The sequence below is a fragment of the Chelonia mydas genome, chromosome 1, assembly GCF_015237465.2.
Source record: "Chelonia mydas isolate rCheMyd1 chromosome 1, rCheMyd1.pri.v2, whole genome shotgun sequence".
Classification (NCBI taxonomy): domain Eukaryota; kingdom Metazoa; phylum Chordata; order Testudines; family Cheloniidae; genus Chelonia; species Chelonia mydas.
In genome coordinates this window covers 329,633,961-329,659,892 of record NC_057849.1, presented here as the reverse complement: position 1 = coordinate 329,659,892, position 25,932 = coordinate 329,633,961, and the positions used below count along the sequence as shown (strand labels likewise).

At 40.0% G+C, this 25,932-nt stretch overlaps 1 protein-coding gene across 1 annotated transcript in view; it reads right to left on the bottom strand.

Moving 5' to 3' along the window:
* Positions 1-25,932, bottom strand: part of SEMA3A (semaphorin 3A) — a 591,215-nt gene that overhangs the window by 280,913 nt on the left and 284,370 nt on the right. Inside the window, exon 2 of the mRNA XM_043552476.1 lies at positions 3,181-3,250. The gene's annotated coding sequence lies outside the window, so the exon portion shown is untranslated. The remainder of the gene's footprint in view (positions 1-3,180; positions 3,251-25,932) is intronic.

Here is a 25,932-nt window from a genome sequence, read left to right as displayed (position 1 = left end):
ATTTTTGCCATGAGCATGGGTCTTCTATAGTGAAATTGTGGCTGGATAAAATAGTTAGCAGATATTAATATATAGTCCCACTGGATAGACTGGCTAAGAATATATCTCAGTAGCAGAGATGGGCCAAGTCACAAGGTTTGGGTCTGAATAAAATGGAAATTCCAAGCTTTAAGGAGGGCTCTTTCTTTCTTTGGGATCTACTAGAGGCAAAAAACATCTGCATCCAGGCCCTGTGCTTCTGTACTACCAGTCAATGCACATGTGCACCTGGTAAGCTGTGGATCCTTGATGGCACAGCTAGTTCACGAGGCCTGGTGGTAGTACTTCCCTCAAGTGCTCTCCACCTGTGGAATGACATTTTGGAAGAAGGGGTTCCACAGCACAGAAGGGGAACCTGCATGAGTTATTTCAGGACTCAGTTTGCACAGTCACTTATGCTGCTTCGTGTTGGGGCTTTGGAGGGGGAACTAGAATGCCATGAGAATATGGCATCACCCCAGGGATCCCCACAGAACCTCATCTCTTGTGGCTTACCAAGGCAAACAGGGACACAAGAAAGAGGTAGCTCTCCCAACTTCCACGCCTTCCCAGACTTCTTAGAGCAAAGGAGCCTACCATGAGCGTTTAAAGCAAAGTTTAAGAGCCTATTTATTACAGTAAGTGTCTAGGTACATCTAGGAAAGGACTTGGCAGTACGATATCAAATCTTTCCAGAGGATTGCTGCTTCAGCTTAACACGTGGCATTTAAGCAGAATTCAGTTAACTTAACACTCATCATTATTGTTTTATTATTTTTAATGCTATGGTACGACAACTGCTCTTTAATCTTTCTTTTATCGCCCAGGTATATATTTAAGGGTCATGGTGACTACTGCACAGGCTCACATCAGATCTCAGGGTGATGACGGAAACTCTAATAAATTTGAAACCATTTTCAATTAGTGCACAGGAAATTTACTTTGTGAGCCATGACTTGTTTTATTAGTGCCCTGTGGGGCAATTTAGATTGGAAAAAATCAGGAGATTATTATTTACCAGAAAGACAAGGTAGATACTTAGCCTTCATCTATAGTGGTAAAATATAGTTATGAAAACCGGACTACAACATTAAGGAGTATCTAAAAATATTTGTCTTTAAACTTTGGGGTCAGCCATAGTTTCACAGTAATGGAAATGACAGTCTCCTCATTCTAAAGTTTGTTGCTAACTTGCATATGCTCCACTTGTTAAGATCCTTTCTTCTCTTTTGAAATTAACCCAACATCAAGCCTTTTCTGGGTATTTTAAATGGTTACAATTAAGGATATGAGAACAGGTACTCAGAAAATCAGGAACCCCTATGAACTGTCCTGTACTTCTAGAGCCAAACTACATCTAAATTTTCCTTAGGGTTTTGACACACACACAGGTAATGTTAGCACTTTCCCTCTCTGCTGCTTTCCAGCTGTTATTAGAGGACCAAATGCGACCGGAGATCAAACAAGTATTCGAAATTCCAGTGTGTTTTGCAGATTCAAGTAGTATGGATTCCTCTCTGAACAGATCTCAAACCACAACTGAGATTCACTCATCTCAATTCACAGGGTAATAATAGGGCAGCACTTAAGCCAAGGGGCTTGGGGCTGGGATGCAGAGCTGCAGTGCCCCGTGGGGAACTCAAGGAGCCGCTGTACCTGATGCACATTCTCTTTTGAACACCCCACACTGAGCAGGCTATAGCATCCTTTAACACTCACCTTTAAGGCTACAGCCTGTCCCCCGAGTTGCAGCCAGCCCAATGTGGAGGGAGAGTACGTGGCTAGGCCTCCTCTCCACATCCAGGGCACACCAAAGGAGCAGGCTCTGCACACCCTCAAACACAGGGACTCCAAGTGTAAGATGCCACTGAATCGGCTATGCAAGTCTTTAGTGGAAGAGGCTTTGTACATGCTAATCCTCCCCACCTTTGTACTACTGAATAAAGGCCTCTCTCGGTCTGCCTGTAATATTTCAATACTCCTATAATCATAACCATTTCAGTGTCTTTCACAGTTCAGCAAGCTCCTTCCAATAGTGCCAAGCTCAGTTAGCTTATGCAGCTCTGATCTATAGCTTAAATGCTAAGGGCTAGATTGCCACAGCTCTTCCTTGGCCATGCGGAGGAGTGAGAATTCTGCCTTTCTTTCTTCCCTGCCTGGCCTTGCTCAGATTGAAAGTCCAGCTGTGGACTTTAAAGCAAGAGCAGCTAGCTGGGTGTATAGTGAGGCCTAAACCACCCCATGAAAGAGTGAAGTTAGAGTCTAGCCCTAAAGGACAGACTCTGATCTCAGTTTCATCAGTGCTAAACTGGTGTAACGCCATTGCACTAACAACATGGACTTACTCCAGATTCACACTCATGATTTAGCCCTAAAATTCTAAACCTTTCTCACAAGAAAATCATCTTAAATTGTAAGCAGTTCTCAAAGATAATTCCAATTATCCTTAAATGCTAAATCTTGCTGTATTTACTTAAGCAAATATAGCCATTGAAATCAAGCAGTGGATCAGGATCTGGGCATAAATGGTCATTTTAAAAACTTTGGTGCCAAATGATTTGCTTACTTACAGCAGCAAGTAAAAATCTTGGCATTAGATTCCTGATAAAGGTGGTGGAAACTGCTTAGATATGCCAACCTGTATTCTTTTGGCTCACCTGAAGACAATGAAATCTGGAGCATTCAAAACTGGGATCCTAGTGCCTTGAACAATGATTGTGAAGTCTTGATAGCGTGGGGCGTATTTTTAAAAGGCCAATTTTTGCATGTGAAATTTGCTCCTCTGAAATTTGTGCAATAAATGAATTGCAGATGCAAAATCAGAGCACTTACACAGTTCAAAACTGTGGGATGAGAATTTTGCAGGTGCAGTTGGCTCCGGCAAAAAAAAGAAAAAGAAAAAAAGACCAGCATTATGAAAATGTGGCTCTCTATGTTTGTGCATCAGACCCTGACCAAATCAATGTGTGAGTTTAAATTGCTTTATAGCTGAAATCTGAATAGGAAATTAATTAACATTTAATTCCTTTCCGTGACTTTCAAGATGTTAGCCTATATGTTTAAACAATATCATAACTCTGTCAGAATTCTTCACTACTGCATGTCAACCACTGTCAAAATAATTAATTTTAAATAATAATTTAAAATATAAGAAATTCTTACCTTACACTGCCATAAGTGCTTAATGGTTAAGGCAATGTATCCTGTCCAGCTGGTATCACTTTCAGCTCCCCTAAGAGAAGAGAATTTCATATTGGTTTAATAATCGTTACCTAATTTATAGGTACAACAAATGGGTTGATCGACGTTATTATTTTTTTAAATAATTTAATCAGGTACCATGGTATTGTTTGAAAGTGTTCAAAACCTTGTCTTTATTTTATATAATAGGAGAGTATTTCAAATTTAGCATTGTTTGAGAATGCCTATTGCAAGAGACTGTGATGAAATAGAACCATGTTGTCACTGTACAAAACACCAGCCTTTTATGCTACTGCTAAATGAAGTCTTGATTTGCAACTGCTGTTTGTCAGGACTGTCTCAGTAATAGAAGGAAACCCATAATGCATCACTTTATAGTGGAAAGAAGAAAAAAATGCCTTATGAATAGAAGCCTGGACAAAAGACACTGAACCAAATTCATCCCACTTCACTGAAAGGTGACATCATGGTTTCACTCTGCCCTATTCCCTGAATCTGCCACAACAGAAGAGTAGGGGGAATATTTATTTTTTGTACAGTGAATGAGCAGATTTATGGTGATATGTGAATAATATTGATGCACAGCACAGGTGAGAATATTGCATGTGTAAGTGTAAGGTAAAATATAATGATCAGGATAAAGCATGCAGGGGAACCTGATCTTTTATTAGCATGAGTGCTGTTCTGTAGATGCCAAGTTATTCTTGCCTAGTAGCTTCATTAAGGCTTAAGAGGGAAACATGTAGCTAAGCACCTCGTTAGTATGTGGATGATCGTGCTGAAGCCCGTGTCTCCTCAGACAAATCCATTCTCCGCTCCTTTCTTTTCTTGCACCTTTGCAAGAAAGGAGGCAGGTGCAGGATACTTGAGCTTCTCTGCTGTCCATTGATGAGAACTTTGCCTAGCAATTAACCTCATAGGCACCCACATTTAGCTGCCACTCATGCTTGCACCGGAATGCAACAAACCGTGCACTCTCTGTTGCACATCATGCAAGGCCATGCAGGATCAAGGGCAAACTGGAACTAAAGGAAATTTCTCTAGAGTCAGTTAACAGAAAACATATTAGTAAAGTTATTTGGAACACTATCGTTATATGAGTTAATAATATTTGTATTATAGTAACATCGAGAGGCCCCAGCTGAAATTGAGGCCCCGTTGCGCTTGGCACTATACAAACTATAGGAAGAGGCAATCCTCGCCCAATGTTTTTGTGATATTTCCATTGGAAAATTATTTAATGCCTTGCATAGCATATGTGAAGGTAGCAAAGAAAAAATGTGATTACTTATTTGGATGATGTATAGCATGCTATACTGAAAACTGAGTAGTTCAATGTTGATAAAGGTGACTGATAAAAGGGAACCACACTAAATGAATTTCTGTGCTGACAAAGGGACACATGGGATCAAAAGAATAAGGAAACCTGGTGGAAATACATTACTATAAGCCTGCTCAACAGGATTTCAACTGACAATTTTAATAATCTTTCAGACAAAAGTTCAGGCATCAGCTAGCCCATGTCAACTGCCATGAAAGCAGTCAACATGCACAATTAAATAACAACAAAAAAGCTACAAATATATAAAAAATACCAAAGTTACTCTTGTGTAAACTGGATTGATAATTATTTACAATGAAATAACTGAACTTTTCTGCCAAGAGGAAAAACAAAGTTCATGATGCTATTTCTCTACCATACAATATTTGCAGTCTGTTCCAATCACCACATGGGCTCTGGAGATTCGTAGATTCCAAGCCAGGAAGTACGACTGTGATTATCTAGTCTGACTTCCTGTGTAAAACTGGCCATCGAGTGTATATCTTTTAGAAAAAAACATCCAATCTTGATTTTAAAATGATCAGTGACAGAGAATCCACCACGACTCTTGTTCCAATGGTTAATTACTCTCATCATTAAAAAAGTACACCTTATTTCCAGTCTGAGTGTATCTAGCTTCAACTTCCAGCCATTTGATCATGTTATACCTTTGTCTGCTAGATTGCAGAGTCCATTATTAAATATCTGTTTACCACATAGATACATATGTGGGCGATAGAGGGCAGAACTGATGGGGGGCTGGGCAGATCATAGAATCATAGAATATCAGGGTTGGAAGTGACCTCAGGAGGTCATCTAGTCCAACCCCCTGCTCAAAGCAGGACTAATCCCCAACTAAATGATCCCAGCCAGGGCTTTGTCAAGCCTGACCTTAAAAATATCTAAGGAAGGAGATTCCACCACCTCCCTAGGTAAGGCATTCCAGTGTTTCACCACCCTCCTAGTGAAAAAGTTTTTCCTAATATCCAACCTAAACCTCCCCCACTGCAACTTGAGACCATTACTCCTTGTTCTGTCATCAGCTACCACTAGAACAGTCTAGAGCCATCCTCTTTGGAACCGTCTTTCAGGTAGTTGAAAGCAGCTATCAAATCCCCCCTCATTCTTCTCTTCCTCAGACTAAACAATCCCAGTTCCCTCAGCCTCTCCTCATAAATCATGTGTTCCAGTCCTCTAATCATTTTTGTTGCCCTCCGCTGGACTCTTTCCAATTTTTCCACATCCTAGTTGTAGTGTGGGGCCCAAAACTGGACACAGTACTCCAGATGAGGCCTCACCAATGTCGAATAGAGGGGAACGATCACGTCCCTCGATCTGCTGGCAATGCCCCTACATATACATCCCAAAATGCCATTGGCTTTCTTGGCAACAAGGGCACACTATTGACTCATATCCAGCTTCTCGTCCACTGTAACCCCTAGGTCCTTTTCTGCAGAACTGCTGCCGAGCCATTCGGTCCCTAGTCTGTAGCGGTGCATGGGATTCTTCCGTCCTAAGTGCAGGACTCTGCACTTGTCCTTGTTGAACCTCATCAGATTTCTTTTGGCCCAATCCTCTAATTCATCTAGGTCCCTCTGTATCCTATCCCTACCCTCCAGCGTATCTATCTCTCCTCCCAGTTTAGTGTCATCTGCAAACTTGCTGAGGGTGCAATCCACACCACCCTCCAGATCATTTATGAAGATATTGAACAAAACCGGCCCCAGGACCGACCCTTGGGGCACTCCACTTGATACCGGCTGCCAACTAGACATGGAGCCATTGATCACTACCCGTTGAGCCCGACAATCTAGCCAACTTTCTATCCACCTTATAGTCCATTCATCCAGCCCATACTTCTTTAACTTGCTGGCAGGAATACTGTGGGAGACCGTGTCAAAAGCTTTGCTAAAGTCAAGGAACAACATGTCCACCACTTTCCCCTCATCCACAGAGCCAGTTATCTCATCATAGAAGGCAATTAGATTGGTCAGGCATGACTTGCCCTTGTTGAATCCATGCTGACTGTTCCTGATCACTTTCCTCTCCTCTAAGTGCTTTAGAATTGATTCCTTGAGGACGTGCTCCATGATTTTTCCAGGGACTGAGGTGAGGCTGACTGGCCTGTAGTTCCCAGGATCCTCCTTCTTCCCTTTTTTAAAAATGGGCACTACATTAGCCTTTTTCCAGTCGTCCAGGACTTCCCCCGATCACAGATGGGAGAGTTGAGGGCAAAACCCATGGGGGATTGGGCAGATGAGAGGTCTAAAGTGCAAAACTGAGGGGGGCTGGGCAGATGGGCATCTAATTCCTTCACCCCTCAGTCTACTTCCTCTTCCCAGTCTGGGGATCAAATTCAGAACTCCATCACTCCGGGGGAAGGCCCTCCTCCAAAGTTCACTCAAGTCCACGGGAATCTTTCCAGACACTTCAGTAGGCTTAGGATCAAGCCCACTACACACAGTAACTCCAGTAAAGCCTGTGGATTAACTCTAGATTTGAGGAGGCTGAGATGAGTCATATTAAGAACAAATGGGGCCAAAATTGCTCTTAGGTTATTGCTGTTTGAAAATATTTTTTGTGTTCTGCTCTATTTTATTATGCCTTAATCTTCTACTGACAAAACTGACTGAAAAGATAACCAACCCTGTCCCACTATCAAACAGGTTCAACACTCTGAGCCCCACTGAGTGTAGGTAAATCACTGACAATAGCTTGTTAAGCTTCCCATTTGATTGTCTTCTCTTATGATTTCCTAAACTAAAGTTGATGCAAGGACAATCTTGCCTTGACTTAAACCTCAAATCTATTTATTTCCCATAATGTGTCTGCTAAAACTTATTAAACTATTTACTTAAGCAAAGAACAGCTGAAGAAACCATGTTTCTTAATCATATTAAAAGTAGAGAGATATTAAAAGCATCACCTTTTGTCAGGCTTCTGTTAAAGTTCTATCAGCAGTTGTACAAGATAAAATATCAGCTGTATTTCCAGAGTTTTTTTAATTTTAGACGAAACATTCTCCAGACTAAAATTTCAGATTGAAATTTTTAGCTAAAGAGAAATTGTGTGTCTTTAATCGCAGCGGGGGTGGGCGGGGGGAACCATCGTTTATATTTGAGTCATGAAAATGTGAAAAATAAAAATATACCTGGGTCAAGTGTTCGTTCTTTTTTTTATTTTAAAAGACTCTTTGCTTTGGGTACCTCAATTTTTGGATGTCCAATTTGAGGCATTCTGAAGGGGCCTGACTTTCAGAAACTCCGGAGCATGATCTGAAAATCAGGCCTCTTTAAGGTATCTCAAGTTGGGCACCAAAAGTTGGGGTGCCTAAAATCATTGGTGACTTTGGAAAATCTTGATACAGGCTCCTAAATTTCTTTCCTTTATTTGTAGGGCCTGATCCACAGCCCACTGAAGTAAATGGAACAACTAACATTGACATGCATGGACTTTGCATAGGGCTCTAGAATTCAAAAACATTTTTGCTTATTTTATTGACTTCTTTTGGAGGGTGGATGCATTTTTATGTGGATTTTATCAATTTTTACCCATTTGAAAATGAAATCAAAGGAACTACAGAATATGATTTTGAGACATGAGTTCTGCAATCATGTAGCAGTTTTTAATCAAACATATATTCAATATATATTTTGTGTACATTCTAGTCCTCACAAAAAATGTTAGTCTGTGAGGAGTTTTATTTCACAGGCTCAGTCATACTTGAACTAAATCCATATTAGACAATCCCTGTCACCGCTTTTTTATTATTATACTGTATCATTTATAACATATACTATGGGTCAATTCATCGACTGATATAACTTGGCATAGCTTCATAGAAGTCAATGGAGTTTCACTGGTTTACACCAGGTGAGGATCTGGTTCATCAGACTAGACTGGATGCATCGTAAAAATACACAAGACCTGATTGTGCAATCCTTACTCAATCGAGGCACCGACTTCCGAAGTTCCTGGGGAATGCTCGACCCCCCCACTCCATCCCAGGCCCCACCCCCACTCCACCCCTTTCCCCAAAACTCCACCCCGCCTCTTCCCACCCCCGCCCCTCCCGCCAGTGCCTCCTGCATGCCATTGAACAGCTATAAAAGCTATGTGATTCTTGGCCAAGGCTGTAGCAGACTCAGCAATCTCTGTCTGGGCTAGGTGCAACTGGAGGGGGACAGAGTGCTACACCAAGCAGGCATGGGTTACAGAAGCAGTTCTCATTGACTTCAAATGAGAATATTTGTGTGAGAAAGTTCTCACCAATGGGTGAAATTTACCCTTATGCTGAGGACCAATATTAGGCCTATGCATCACTTAAGTCCTCAAAATAAGGTTAGGTGGGACTGAAATGCTGGACAAGCCTTGTGCTCACATTTTACACAAAGGTGAATTCCAGCCCCATAAGGATACCACAGTCTGGATCACAGTAGAGAACAATCCTATATTTGCAGAGAAATGGATAAAAATTTCCCTTCTCTAATTGCTATGATCTCTCTGTGCATACCCACCAAACTCTGACCTTCCCAAAGCAGACATGCACAGAAGAAGCAAAATCTGAACCTGGCAAGGACAGAGTGAGTTCAGTTCAGGTCATGATTGGAATAAGCACTCCCAGAAGCTTTAACATTTTTTAACCTGTATCCATCTGGCAGCAAAAAGAGTTGAGAACAATTTCTTTGCCTTTGAAATTATCAGTGAAAATGGACAAAACAATTGCCAGACTCAGCTTTATAAATGATAGCCCTCCCTGATTAATTTTAATATCCTTGGCTCTGTATTGTTTTCTGTCACACATAGATCTCCATTTAAGATAGAGAGAAGAAACAGTCTTATATTTTAGAGGAATAATAATAATAATAGAGTAATGAAAGCATCTGGTCTTCGTTGCTTGAATTTCACAGCAGATCACGCCAATATAACAGCAATCCTGACTCAGGCAAACCTTCTGTTGATGTTTGCCTGAGCGAAGGCTGTAGGTTCTGACCCATAATCTATAACTGGCTATTCCTCATGTCAAAATATTTCATCAGCTATTCTAGGCCTCTAGTTAGACAAATAATTTAATTTGATAAATGTTCTCCTTTGGACTGTGCCTTTCAGGTAAAACACCATGAAATGTAGCTACTGCAAAACATCTCCAGGATGCGGAATTACTTAAGGAATTTCTGATTGCTATATGATAAATGTCTCAGGATTAATAAAAGATGCAGAAGTAGATGCATCTGTAGATTAAAATAATGCAATGAAATGAAGCATTTGACTTCTACTACAGGCAGTAAATGAATCCATCAACCATGCCTTCTATTCTCATTAAGACAGCTGTAGGACTGTCCAAAAAGAAGCTCCCACAATACCTTTCAAGATCCATGGGTCCTACATGTGCCTATCACAACATGTGGTGTATCGCATCCAGTGCATCAAGTGCCCCAATAAAAACTATGTGTGTAAAATGAGACCATCACTCTGTTCTCGAATGAACTAACAGAAAAATGATGAAAGACAAAAATATCACATCACTTTTCACAACATGATCACTCTGTATCTGACTTATCGGTCCTCATCCTCAAATGAAACCTGCACAACACCTTCAGGAGATGAGTCTGGGAGATTAAATTCATAACTTTGCTGGACACTAAAAATCATGGTCTGAAGAAAGACACTGATTTGGGCTTATTACAACAATCTGTAAACCACTAACCTCCCCTCCCCCCCAGCTTTTTTTCCACTCCTATGACAGGAGAATTAGCAGGCCACTTCACCTTGAATGGTTCCCCTGAATTATGTGTTTACTTATGTTAAACAATCTGTTTCACATAGTATTTAGCTCTCTTGTGTATGGTGTCTGCAGAGCAACATTCTGTAGATGCGGTTGTAGGTCCATAAACCATTTTTGAGGTCTCCTCTGTGACGTTGTGGATATCATCCATTTCACCTTTGAATACATATTTGGTGGAAAGAAAAGGAGTACTTGTGGCACCTTAGAGACTAACCAATTTATCTGAGCATGAGCTTTCGTGAGCTACAGCTCACTTCACGGAAGCTCATGCTCAAATAAATTGGTTAGTCTCTAAGGTGCCACAAGTACTCCTTTTCTTTTTGCGAATACAGACTAACACGGCTGTTACTCTGAAACCTGTCATATTTGGTGGACTATCTTATGATTTGTTCTGTGGTTTGGATGTTCACACCACAGTCGCACAAAGAGGAATCTTTGATTTTTCACTTATTCATTACGTAGTAGCATCTTCCATGTATTTAACTCTGAGTACATGTCCCAAACCTGAAGAAGAGCTCTGTGTAAGTTTGAAAGCTTGTATCTCTCACCAACAGAAGTTGGTCCAATAAAAGATTATTACCTCACCCAGCTTTTCTCTTTAATATCCTGGGACCAACGTACTACATCACAAAGAGAACTGTGTCATATAAATGTCATCCCATAACAACGGCATGGCTGTAAATATTACTGATTGCCCTGTTCTGACTAATGCAAGTCCTTCCCTTTCTTTATTAAGCCAGTGTTACTGGGAATAGATGTTACATGTGATTTCCTTCTGAAAAGGTAATTAAATGTGATAAATACATGAGCACAACTTGCTTCCTCCCTGAGGCAGGAATCCAAAGGTTTTGCACAGTGAGACTCTCGGGTACTATCCCCCTGCAGCTAATTTGGTAAGCCTAGCTAGTCAAGTAAACTGACTTAGTGAGATACACCTCAAAATGTGCAATCATTACTACTGTGTAAATACAGACCAAGGATTAGTCAATGGGAAAAAATACAAACTACTTTAAGTTTTTACGTAGTTTAGTGTATTTCTTGGAAATATCCTGCTACTATGCTAAATTATATCATCAACATTTCGACCGGTAGCCCACAAAAAATGTCATATATTGTCATTTTCAAACCATCTGAAACAAAGCCAATTGCTAGGAGACCATTTTTATGTAAAAACACTGGGTCATAAGTGACTTGGCTCTGAAATCTTGAAATCACTAGGAGTTTTGCCGCTGACTGCAATGGAAGCAGCATCAGGCTTCCAGTTCTAATCCAAGTTATATTTCCTTTATAATACATATCTGCTTGTTAAGGGGGTGTGGAGCCTTTTCTTACAGGTCACTGGTTTGAACACAGTTCATGTCTGTAGCAAAAAAAGTTATCTGATGGCAGTTCATCAGCCTATTTTAACTTAATAATTCAATAGTCTTCAGCTAGTTCCCTGGGTAATACTGTCCACATCAGAAATGTCCCCGACAACTGGGATCTTTGTTAACTGTCTAAGCAAAGGATCAGTTAGGCTTGAAAACCGAAGTACACTTTCACCCCAAGAGATGTTCCCTCCAGGTGAAAGCATTATAGGGGTGTATAAGTGAAGCATGCACTGTTCTGATCTGTGAATAAACAAAGGACTTTAATGTCTAGGCCTCTTAATTTAGCATTCATTAAATTTTTTAAAGAATTTTTTTAAAATGACAGCTTTTGTTTCATAACTAAAACAGAACAATCCGAATCTACGACAGTGAGTACAGATCTGTGCTTCTACACAGGAGAGATGAAAAGGGGTTTCTATGCCTCCTATAGTGAGTGAATATTGTAGATGGATAGTAACTCTTAGAAAGATTAGGAAATAGAGTGGGAAAGAAAATTTGAAAACAGAAAATGCTATGCCCCCATTGTTGAGCATAATATCCTCTTACAGTGAACTGTAGTTTTTTTTAAAAAATTCAGTTTATTCTCTGATTGTGTTCTACCATAAATCATCTGGACAGATGTGTGCTTTAGTCATGCATCAAGGTTGATTACCATCGCTTTAGGTTTATACACCATAGGGTAAGGATTTTTTTGTTTTATTGTAACATTTAATTTTTTTGGTTTTATAGCAGAGAAAATGTAATATCCCATGCATTTTTTTTGTTACAACACATCTGTTCAATAAAAACCATATTTCTATCGGACAATTTTCTGCTCTCCTAAACAAAATTCTAAAGTCATATCGGAGTCTGCTTGTTCTGTTCCTTTTGGGGTCCTCGAGTGGTTTAAAAATAATGTGCTTCAGAACTTTTCAACCATGTATTTCACCCCATGCTGCCACATTTTGAAAAGTTGGTGAATCAACACAACGTCAGAATAGGTAAATAGATAAAAGTATTAGGGAACAAGTGTTTGCCAGTGTACTGGTTTGGTCCTGTTGAATTCCTGCCACCATGTGTCAAGGATTTTTAAATTACAGGGTGTGCATAATGCTTTTAAACTTCCTTGTGCCAGGCCAGCCTGATTTGCAGGGTGGAGTGGGGGTGGGGGGGGAGCGGAGTTCATCCACAGGGTGGTTGCTTACCAAAGAAAACTCTAGGGGAAGAAAGAAATATATCAGGAATAGTGATCTGACCTTAGCTATTAGAGTTAGTCATAGCTGGCATAGAGAGGAGATTAACGTGAGGTTACTCAATATTTCTATTAGATAGAGTTCAGATTTGACATTAGTCACGGGTATAAAGTAAATTTTGAATCTGCTTTGGTATTCAAGCTCTCTTAGTTATCTGCCAGCTCCAATGAACTTACAAAAACAAGATTGTTATATAGCATAAAGGAAAGAGCATATGGCTGAAACAAAGGGAGTGCAGAATTTGGCTGCGGGACTGATACTGAAATGATCAGCATTCACTGGCATTTGTAATTTACCAAATTAAATTTCGTTCTCAAAAAAAGCAAACAAAATGACTATTTAGTCTAGGATTAATATAACAGACACTGCATACCATTTGTAGAGGTAGAATTTGTCTTCAGTGAATGAACCCTTTATGGCAGCTCATGACAAGGCCTGCAAGTTACTGCCACACCTCCAAAGCTGTTTTTTTCTGGCTTCACTTCCCGTCAGACATTCCAAAGGGAGCAAAGGGGAGATGTGAATTTTACTGTGAAAACCTGAGAAATTTTCAAGTTTGCTGAAGGACAACCATTTCCTATTTTCACTCAAGAATATTAACCACACAGCAGCACCATCAGGAAAGCAGTAGCTTTCCATTCTAGCATGTATCACAGCATGTCACTCATTATCCCATAACAAACATTTACCCCTTTTCACAGTGAAAACAGGTTTTCTGGTCAGCTTTTACCACTGCTTTTTTGTTTGGCAATTATCAAAAACTTTTGAATTTGCAAAAAGCTTTGATTATTATTTTTATTATTTTCAAAAACGAGGGATGTACATTTTTTGCACGTAGCTCTGATGTTTAATTTCACACTGAGTCATGCTGGAAGGAAAGGAGGTGCTAACACCCAAGATCAAATCACTTCATAAATTTACTTCATTGCTTAGTCACACCATCAACACTTGTTTTTCCACTGAAATTGTTTTTCATTATTTCCTTTCTTTCACCTCACCTGTGTGATTTTTAAACCTAAATCAATTGAAAATGTTGAGCAGAAATCTCCCCACGGAGCGATGCATTGGGAATGTATTACAATCAAAATGAAATTGACGCTTTTCAAGAACCGCTCTTTCCCAAAATGGGTGACATTTTTTTGGTTAAGCAAGAACCTCCCCCTTCCACACGTCCTCTCTCCCCTGTCTGTAATGCTGTATGGCTGTGTTCTGTGCCATCGTCATGGTTTCCTTAGCCAAAGGCTGTGATGTCACATCATTGCAACATTTTCATCTTGATGGACTTCTCTGGGTTATGTATGTAATTATTGTCGAATTGCTTCTAGGCGTAGCTGACACAGGATGTCACAAGAAATAGAGACAAAATAACAAGAAGGAAACAACATGAAATATCAGGTTCCTTTAGCTCCAATACAGACCAGTTTTTCACTATCTATGCCAGAAATTGGAAAGCAACCAACTGATTGACTTCCTTTCTGGCTTTTCCTTCCTCACTGAATCAGAACTGAAACCTGTCTTTGGTTCAGCACAGGAAGAGCAAGTAACCTCCTTCTACTGCATCTCCCCAAATTAAATCCCTGGCCCACCTCCCATCTCTCCGCTCAGCAAGGCTGAAGGCCTAATACTAATCCTAACATTAAAAATTAGGCACAACTTAGTTTACTGAACTGGAAATATAATTCATGTTGCAATTCATCTCCAACAGGTACCCATGGCTGGATGAACAACTATCTCTTAGGGGTTTAAAGTCACCAGCAACCAGTTTGGGATGGGAGCATCTGAGCTAGCTGCTAAAAACAGTAATGTAGCCTCAGTAGGGCAGGAAGCAGCAGTGAAGACACAGGCTAGCTACCACGAGCACACACCCATGAGGTTGAGGTGGGTTTGTTCTCAGGGCTACTAGTTCATGCTGCCACTGGGACTGCCCATGCTAGCACAGCTCCTCTCCTATTTTTAGCATGCTAGTTCAGATGGGAGCTAGCACGGGTACATCTCTGGGAGCTGGGAATCACACCCCTAGCTTACAGAGTAGAAGCAGTCTTAGGGAGACTATCACTGTCAACTTCTCCATTAGAAGTATGTGGTGCTGGTTCCCTTCCCCTGAGTGTTAGAGACTATATTCTGGTCTCTAAGCCAATCTCTCTGCTAGTGTTGTGACATCACAAACTATAACTTCATATATCACTTATCATATCTCTCAGTATGCTAAGAACTTTATCAAGAGCCAACTGATTCTATAGCTCAAGTTCACTGCAGCACAGAACAGTGTAACCAAGCAGCACACTGAATCCCACCGGTGCTTATTTTCCCTGCTGGAGTTCTTGAAGTCTTCCCCAAGCTGTAGTTGGAAAGTCTTTTTGTGCGAACTACTGTGTTAAAAGTTAATCATCCTTACTTACATGCTCCAGAACTAAACACATATCTGACTGTAGTCTATTTTAGACGCTCTTACATTGTGTCTCCCTCTCAACCTTATCTGAGAACGTCTCCTCATAAATCTAAGGGATAAGCTCTCAAAAGGAAGTAAAAAAGATCCCCAGTCACCTCACCATTAAATTCACAGAGCTTAGCCTTAGGTTTGGGAGCAGTTCTAGTCATAAGGAGGATGCACCCTGTGTGGCCTAAAAAGGTGAAGTTCTCATCAACAATCTGGAATTGAGGGTGGACATACAATCTTCCTAGAGTCCCAAGAAGTAATCTCAGTTGACTGAAGGTACTTTGCGTCATGGGGCTTCTGACTGAGTATATTAAGCTCATCAGCAAACTGTCAGTCAGAATCCAAGTTAACAGGCTTCGGTGTGCTACCACACTTGCAAGATAATGGTATTAGCCTAGCATTGTTCTGCACAACCAACTGCAGTGCAGGGAGTTTGTTCTTTACCTCCAACACTTGCACTCTCTTACGCAGTGGAAGGAATGGTGTCAGTGTATTAGAAATTCTGGGTATGAATCTCATCTGGTGCTCAACTGGCACTCTAGATAGTTGTTCTAATTGCCAGACCTGATGATCCAGTAGGGATCTGAGCTATTCTGTAGGTTATTCAGCTTTGGGTGAACTTGAAGAAACCTAAAACTTCACAGCGTACTTTGAGTCCTGTCAGGGCATATTTTGGTTTTGGTTTTAAAGTGCCAAATCATGCTTTCAGTGTTAATCCAGAGGATAGATGTGGTAGAAGAACCTCACCTCCACTCAACAGTTCCCAATAACATGATCAGGTTTGGCTTCTACTGAATTCTTCTGGATTTACAATGATGTAACAGAACAATGACAACTAACACCAGTTCAGGGTCTGCTGCACTGCTCTCATTCAGCCACATGTTCCTGGGCTCTAAAGTATTTATTTAGTAGCAAAGAATAATTACATCCACCACAGGAATTACACGGTGAAATTCTATGATATGTGTTATGCAGAAAGTCAGTGCAGCTGATCTCAGTGGTCCTCTTCAGGCCTCAAAAACTCAGAACGCTCCAGCCACACTAAAAATCCCTGAGACCATTTCACTTGTCATATTTATTCTAAGTGTGAACAACATAAGATGCAACATGAAATACAAAATAATTAATTTCTTTTCCTTCCAACAATTCCAACATTAAAACAATGATCACCACCAGATGCCCAACTCTTCTGTGAAGTGTTAATACTGTGTGAATAGGAATGCTTTAACTCCCAACATAAACAGTATATCTGACTGTCCATGCCATGAACTTGCAAGAAACCAACTAACTGCAACTGAATTAACCTCCTCCTTGGCTTTCCCTATCTCTAATTTCTCTTTCTCTTCTTGCCATTGCTTCATGCAGGAATCCACCAAAGTACAGATTGAGCATCCCCTCGTGTTCCACACACAACTGGATCTCTGTAGCAATTTTAATCTGTTTGGATGCAATTTATAACTGAGAATTAACATGTGTGGGCTTTGTTCTATCTGCTAATTTTCCTATTTGCCAATTGCTTTGTTCACTGTGTAGGGCTGAATTACTGCAATGAGCTATACGTAAAGCTCAGAAAACTCAACTCTTCTACATGGCTAACAAATAAGGTTAATCTGTTCAAAAGGAGCACATGCTGGCTATGCAAAAGGGAATTCATCTAGTATGCACCAGTGAGTAGGTGCATAAGATAAATTAAAATTGGTAGCAAATGAGGTGAGAGAGGAAAAGCCAGCATGAAACAGCAAGTTAAATTGATTGATGAACCAGTAAAGTTGGACTCTATGAACTTCTAAAAAGTTAGGTGTCTTGGGTAGTTTCATTTCTTTATTACCAAACATGCATTCATGTGGCGGGTAACTCAAGCTTTTATTGATCTTGGCAAAACAACAAAAGCTATTTTTGTTAAGACAAACTATTCTTGAGCAATTACGCCTAACAGGCTTTATATCAAAATCAAGTATGTATTTCTTCAAGGTCCATATCATTTATTTTCATTGTACAAACCTATTTATACATGGGCAGTCAAAGGAAATATACCATTCTTCATTTATAAGAGTCTCCCGCTGTCCCTTTTCTCAGCATCCTTGGATTTTGAAGAAACATATTGCTTTCCACTTTTATAGCTTTTCTCTCTCACATTCAGAATAAAAAAGGTCTTTCTGCCTCTATTTCAGTTTTTTGCTCAGCTAAACACTAGGGCAAACCTCATGAAGGAAGGCAAGTGCGAAATGTAAATGTTCTTTTTTGATTAATGTCCTATCATGAAGAACTAGTTTTCTTACTCTTTGCTTTCTCTTTCTGATATACATTTAGATTAATTGCGCTAAACATCATGTCTGCATGTATTTATCACATAACATTATCCCAAGAAAAACAAAATATTCCAATATATGGATCTACTTCTGCAAGGTGACAATACTGTAGTTTTCTTAGGATGTGCTATCTTAAAATATTTTTAGAAGATAAGTAGCATCGTGACCAAGAAACTGATCAAAAACTTGCTGTTAGCCATTTGCTATCAAATGTTGGCATTCACATCAATTCACAGAAAGCAACAGGTAGCTTTCTATCCAGAATAGCCCTAAAGAAAGGCAAACCTCTTGCTAGTACTCTGGCGTGGTCAGCTTTGAATGACCTATAAAGTTCCAGTACTTGACCGCAGATTTTGGAAATGATAGCTGATAATGATGAGCCAACAGTGATGTCAATGGGAATATTCACATAGTCCAAGTTAAGCATGTACTTAAGTTGTTTAAGTCAAGTCATCGGGCTTAAAGCAAATGTGTAATCCTTTGGCTCTTTTAGGGTGTCATAATAGAGTGTCACCAAAACATGTCAGACAACCCCACCCAGCCTGACGCACCAATACCACTCCCTGTCATGTTGATCAATACTGTCTCACTGTTTCCTTGTACTCCTCCATCTATCTCTCTGTATGCTTCTGTTGTCTCTTGTCTTATACTTAGATTGTAAGCTTGTCGGGGCAAGGACTGTCTTTTTGCTCTGTGTTTGTACAGCACCTCGCACAATGGGATCCTGGTCAATGACTGGCACTCCTACATGCTCTGGTAATACAAATAAAACAATTTCAGTTTTATAATTTATATTTTTGAGTGAATGTTTTGTCCCCACAGAAGTCACTGTGGGATGCTAAGAATTTTTACTATGAATGTTAGTAGATATCTTGAAATAACATTACTCTACTCAATGGAACAATACTATATTAATGTGAGATTTACATTGTAAATCTCATGAAATATCCCAGTGTAACTGTACAATTCTGGGTATCACCACTCCAATTCACCTGACTCTTGCATACTTAAGACCAGACCTTTCAAAGTTAGATCAATTTTAACAGATAGTTCATCAGATTTAGATGTTATTCTTTAAAATTCCAGGTTATTCCAGGTATTAAATACAAGCTTTTATTATAGACACCAAATGTGGCTTTTAGCATCTTTGTAGCTACAGCATCTGAGAATCAAAGAGGTTACGAAGAATGCTAAAAATATCTTGCACCACATGGTACATACAATATGGTTAGATTTAATCCCCAGTATACAGAACTCTTTAATAATTTAATAGAGACTTCATTGCTCTTGCTTGAGTTAGAGCCCTTGTTCTATCTGGTGGAATAAATCTTTATATGTTAGAACTTCTATAATTGTGTTTTTTACTTCTCTGTCTAAGCATTTAATTGAAGGGACACTGTATCCTAAACAATAATGTTGTTGTTAACTTATATTGCTATCTATATTTCATGATGGTGTAACAAATTAACAATAGTATTGGCCGTCTGAGTAAACGAGTGGTTATCTTTATACTGGTTCTTTCTTTCTTTCTTTCTGCATTCATCAACAAATCTGGAAAGAAGACTAGCTTTATTTCTATGAATGAAACAAATGCTTTAATACAGGGATCTGCATACTTGTTCCTAATGTCTAGAATTTACACACTACAGCATATCAGCCAAAGGGGAATTTGATAGATGTTTCTATAATTGTCAAAAATCTTTATCTGTACCACATTGAACAGCACCTATGTGACCTTTAAAGAACACTGTAGTTTTCTTTTCTTTGTAGAATAATAATGTATCCATTTGCCTCTCCCTATGCTGTTTGCACAATTGGATCATTTTAAAAAAGTTCCTTAAAATCAATTATACAAAGTAGACAAGAGCCCTAACTAAAATCCCAGATGGGTCAGTGTATGCATTTTACTAATGTTCCCTTTCTTTGTAATGGACTAAACTAAAATCCAGGATTCAACACATTACATTTGGAGGGTTTGATCTCCCCAAATTCTGATTTGATGTGATTTTTATGGTGGGCATCAATCTCTAGCAAAAAATCCTTTTGCCCTGGGAAACAAGGTTCCCACCTATGATCTGACATCACATTTAGACGTACAGGATTTCCATGGGTGCCTGAACAGTCAAAGGTCTGTCCAGCCAAAAGGCCAGGAAATGAAACTTGCCAAAGTAAAATTCACACTGATCCAGATGCTGCGGTTGTTTTCTGAGCAACATATTTTAAAACTTGTTGGCAAGTCTGGACTGCAGATGGAACCCACCATATGAATGTGATGGGTGGGGGGGGGAGGGGGGGAAAGGAGGGGAGGGGAGGATATGGGTACAGTTCCAGTTCTTCAACATATAAAAGGAGAATGTGAATGAATTGTTATACATTCAACACCACCGTCAGGAAGAGGAAGAAATGTCCAATCCATCCTGAGGTCACAATAATATCCAGTATTCTGAAAAACATACCATCTATAGCTGTATCTGTGCAACAATCTATATGAAAAGGTGTGTGTGTGTTATATGCATTCTATTTATGAATATGCAAAATGACAGGAAAATGGACTCTGTTCAAACAGACTGGATTTGTGTTTGGCTGCACAATGAAAATTAGTTTCAGAAATCATTTTGGTTGCTACTCCTTTCTCCACTGACTACCTCGTTTTTATGTAGCTCTTCTTGGACCACAGTCACATAGAGCACAGTCACATAATAGAGACTTCATGGGGGGAGGGATATCTCAGTGGTTTGAGCATTGGCCTGCTAAACCCAGAGTTGTGAGTTCAATCCTTGAGGGGGCCATTTAGGGATCTGGGGCAACTATGGGGGATTGGTCCTGCTTTGAGCAGGGGGTTGGACTAGATGACCTCCTGAGGTCCCTTCCAACCCTGATATTCTATGATTCTAAGTCAATAGAATTATCAGACTGGTGGTTGATCACGTTTTCATCCTGAGGTTACCCCAGCAACATCACATAAAGGCACCTTTGGGCTTTCTCCCATCCTGATTTTACACTTGAATGGAGCTCCCCATGGAAATCTGCAAACCACTATGTCACCTTCAAATCTCTTCTTCAAACCCACCTTTTCTGTGATGCCTACAAAACTCTTGATAATGGCAACTCTGCTGATGGGGATTGTGACTTCCCCCTCACCCTATTTATTTCACTAGCCATAATCATCTTGTTACTCCGATTTGTTTGTTGTATCCACCTCTCTCATTATATACTTAGATTGCAAGCTTTCTGGGACAGGGAACTTTGTTCCATTATAGAGTGAAACATGCCTAGTTTGAGGCCTTTAGGTTCTATCACAAGACAAAAAATAAATACAGACGATGCCTTGTTGATGTCACCTATTTACAGTTAGCCTAGAAATGCATTTTTAAGAATTGTAAATAAATGAATATTATTTCAATGTTCTGGTGCATTTTTATGATTTTTTTTTTTGCATGAAAGAATAGTCAACACTTTTTCTTCCTTTCTTTTTGAGATACAGAATGAGCTTGTAGTTGTCATTTGATCGGAGTTTAATTCCTGGCTCTGCAACAGACTTCTTGGGACAACATTTTCAAACTTGGATGCCTGCAGTAAGGCTCCTAAATACATCTTTAGGCATTTAAATCATGGCCTGATTCTCATAGGTGCTGAGGAATCACAAATGACATACTTTTTAAAATGCCTAATTATGGATCTAGGTGCCTAACTAAATCCACAAGGCACCTCACATTTGCTTTTGATTTGGAATGGATGGTGCCGAGATAGGAAGGTGATTGCTAGCAGTAAAAAACACTACAATTGGGCAGACAGACAGAGAGATCACTTAAGGCTCTGATGTTTGAAAATGTTGGCTATAATCCATCTGTGCTTCAGTTTCTCTGACCAAGATAATATCTCGTAGGAGGTAAATAAATCTTAGAAGTGTTCTGAAGATATATTCACTGATGTTTGGAAAGCACTACAAGATTCTTGGCTGGAAGGTGTTATATACAGTGAGAACAAATTATTGCTTGCTGTCTCCTATCCAAGACACGGGTATATAAACATGCATCCCATGCTTTCATCTTGAAACCCAGATGTATCAAATATGGTGTTTTGTTGCACTCAGGTTAACAAGCAGTATTTCTGATTTCTTAATGTAGGATAGGAGCCAGTGTCTCAAATCTAAAGAGACTGAAGCATTGGTTGGTAGAATCTGCACTTGGAGATTCATCTGTTTGTTTAATATTCAGTGTGCATGCATATTCTTAAAAAGTCAGTGCACATTTTAAGAATATCAGTGCACATCTGTGCATCACTGTAGGTGTTTAGATTTTAATCTGAGCTATACCAGTCCTTGTGGCCTCATCTGGCTTCTGCTATCCTTCAGTTTTTGTGATGAGTTAGAATGAGAGTGTTTTTTTTTTTCAATTTACAACATTCATTGTTAACTATTCAGTGGTGTGATCCTAGGATCCCCTCAAAACTAACTGCAGAAGCAACATCATATCATAACTCAGACCAGGCCTGACATGCTCATTGCCCCAACACACACTGTATCTAAAAGGTGTCATATGAGGTATTATATATAAACTGATAACACATAATATCATTGTGTGATATATTTACAGGGGGTGTATAAAGAATTACAGATGTGTGCTGGAAATACGTTCTCAAGGCTTAAGTGCATAAGCTCAGCTTGTCCTCGACAAAGGAAAGTTGTTTCACCTGCTTAACTGTGTCTCCAATGTGAAGTAAGCAAGACAAGGGCAGAAACAATGGAGGTACATTTACTTATAAGAAAAACAAAGCCATCAAACCAGCAAGTGGGGGAGATGACCACTTAATGATTCTGACGGGGGATAGATGCTGTACTCCCAGGAAGCCTGCCTGGCTCTTGAAACAGAAGCAACAGATGTTGGGAAATAGAAGCAGAAACAGAAAGCCATTTTGGCATCCATGATCTTAGGGACAAAAGAGGCCAGAGCTCTTGAAATCTGAGAAAGGTGGATCCTTCAACCAAGGGGGTGAAGTCTCTGAGGATAGACCATAGCTGAGAAACCCGCTTAGGCAAAGATTGTAACTTCCTGTTGTTTTAGTCAATAGAAAGCATGTTTTGTCTGGTTTGTTTGTAATTATTCATATCTCTTTTACTCTCACCTGAAATTACTTAAAGTTATGTTCTGTTTTAATAAACTTATTCTTGTTATATTAACAAAACCATTTCAGCAGTGCTGTTATACTGAAGTGAAGTGTCAGTCTTCAGCTAACCTAATAGGTTGGTGTGTGCTCTGTCTCTCTGGAGACAGCAATCTTAGTAACTTTCATGAGTGTCCAGTGAAAGGGTTTGGGCACTGCAGGGAGACGTCTTTGGAGAAATCAGGAATTGGGGTTCACTGATTGTTACCTGCAAGGCAAGGTTTGGACTGTCAGAGATCTGGAGAGTTTGTTGGCAAGGCAAACGTGATGGTGTGTCAGCAGCAAAGCTCGGTCTTGCTGAGGCAGAGCAGTAACACAGTGGCTCACAGTTCTGGGTGGCCTGAGCAAGATATCACATCAGTATATCCCAACAACTGCACAAAAGAGGTGTTCTGAGATCAGCACTCAGTGCAGATGTGGAACAAATAGCCTGGTAGAAGCAAAACGATCACTGAGAGAAAAGATCATCTATCAATTATTTAAAATCTAGAAATGTCCAGATGCTTATCACAGTCATCTAACGTTAGGGATGCTCCTTCTCCCAAATATGGAACCTTCCACCAACACTTGTAATACCCCTACTGTGGCCAAAGGGCAGCTAACAAGCTTGCTGTCTAGCTCCCAGCTCTTCCATGGGGAGGCAGCTGGCCCATTCCCCTCTCCCTGCTTGCTGTGGGAGGTGGCTGGTAGAGGTCTATTTTGAAGTCAACATTTTCGCAACTGAGGACCAAGCTATCTGCCCAAGAATGGGGAGTTTAGATAATTTCATACCACTCGATCAAGATACTCAGGTATGGAATGGAGAGCAATCATATAAGTGCCACAGAGAAGCCAGACTGTGGAAAAAACAAACTAGTTTGTGCAATGCTGAATGCTCCGAAGGAAATTCTACAAAGCAAAGAGAAAAATATGATGCAGACAATGCACTGAAATCTCTTGACTGCTTCATGGGAGCTGGAGGCTGAGACCAAAAAATCCTCTTAAGAAATGAAACAATGAAAAGTAAAAATATTTTGTAATTAAGGCCCCTTGTTTGGGCTGTTCTTTTACATTCAGTGGCAGCTGAGATGCCTGTGGTATATCCTGTTCTCCATGATTTCCTTTTACAGGCCCAGCAAGGGATTATACATCTGCAACGACTATGCACCATGTGTCTTAAAGGACATTCTGTATGAAGAGGTTTGTCCTGCAAGAGGCTAAGAATTCAGTTCCAATCCAGAAAAGCAGTTCAGCACTTGCTTAACTTTACGCACATGAGTAGGCCTACTGATGTCAAGGTCACAGCCCTGTATGATAGTAATGGGACTATTCTTGGCTTAAACAGTACTTTTCTGGATCAGGGCCAGAGTACTGAACACATGGCAGGATCAAGCCCTCAGTATGGAAAGTCCCATGTCCCCTATCCAGTCAAGATCTCCCAGGGAGCTACAAAGACTCAGACACTATAACACAGATGTGTGGTTTTATGCCATGAATAAAACACTGTGGGGTGCTGTTCCTGACAAATAACCTTTATCCTGTATTTTTCACACAGTTGTCTTTTATTTCCTTGAAATGCTGGTGGCTGAAATTGCTTTAGGCATCTCAGGAAGCAAACAGCCAATTTGGAATTTCATAAAACATAGGGTACAAGCTTAAACCAGCACAATTATGATAATTTTAAGCATAGAGCTAGATACAGGGATGGTATCTTGCTTAAATTCAAGCATTGTCTAACAGAGAGTAACCCTAAAGAAAGTCATGTTAAAGTGGATAATAATACATAATAAATAATAATCATAATATAGTCACTGGGCATTTGAAGTCAATGGAGCCAGGATTTCACCCTTGACTTTTGCCTGTGTGGTCACTACAAGATTGTTTGAGCTTGATTCTTTTCTTATACCAGTGTAAATCAGGAGCAATAAGTTATAAAAACAGTGAGGGGAAAATCAGACCTTTTATATTTTTTGTTTGATGCCTACTGACCTCCACAGTACGCACATATTCTTCTTGTGCTAAGGCCACTAAATATATCCTGTATAATATATTTCCATTTTCGCTATCTTTGTGGAGCATGTCAATGGCACTATCAAGGCAGCTGCTCTCAATGCCTAAGGAGTTGCAGCTGTTCATGGACATGTCAGGAAGGAGAGGGTTTAGAGCTTGTTTCCAGGGTTCCTACTGTGTACAAGGTTGGCAAGAACTATGGAAAAGGGAGGGTATTAAAAAAAATGTCAGTAAAACTGTTTCCCGTAGCTGTGGCTCTGGTCACATGGGATGAATAGCTATGGAATCCTAGGGTGGTTTTGGGGCTAGACCGTTTGGGCACTCTCAAAGCAATTAACAGGCAGTCAGCATATTCAGGACCAGTGATTAAATTGTTGAGGGCTTTGGTTCTCAGCCATTTGCACCTCAATGTATCTTACGAGGCCAGTCATGTTCATAATGAAAGAGCTGATTCCCTTTCTCATTTTAAATTTTCTCACTTTCATGTGCCAGCATCTGAAGTTGGACACAGCTATTCTTCAAACTCATAATCCTTTGGGACATGCTATTACGGGGTGTGTAGAGGTTAGTGCGATAATGCAGTGGAAGGAGACGTCCCCAGTTTATTTCACTTAGGAGAGATTCAGATGATACCTTTCTGATCCCAGCTAAGTAGATGGCTGTTTTAATTGTACCACTGTAAGGACAGCCTTGAGTTTTCTCTGCCAGCTTTTTAAGCCTACGGAGGCAGCATTCTTTGAAAAGTTAGGCAGTTACCATGGTAGGACAAACTTATTTTTAGCCAAATAATAGATGGAGAGTTTAAATAGCCAGAGAAGGTACTATAGAATAGGAAGAAGCTTGTTACACAAGAACTGTATAGAACCCTTTTAGAATTCTGGGCAAGAGTGAATTAAGTCTTCTATGAATTAATGTATTACTCCAATCTTTTGGATCCATTTATAGTGAATGAGTTAGTGGCAACCTTGAAAAAAAAAGTCAGCACTAGGCTGGGATACCATCTTCTTATGAGTCCCTATAAGATTCACATTCACAACTTGAACATAGATCAGATGCTCTGCAGGTTACAAAGCCTTTTCCACCTCTCACCCACCCATCACAGCAGTG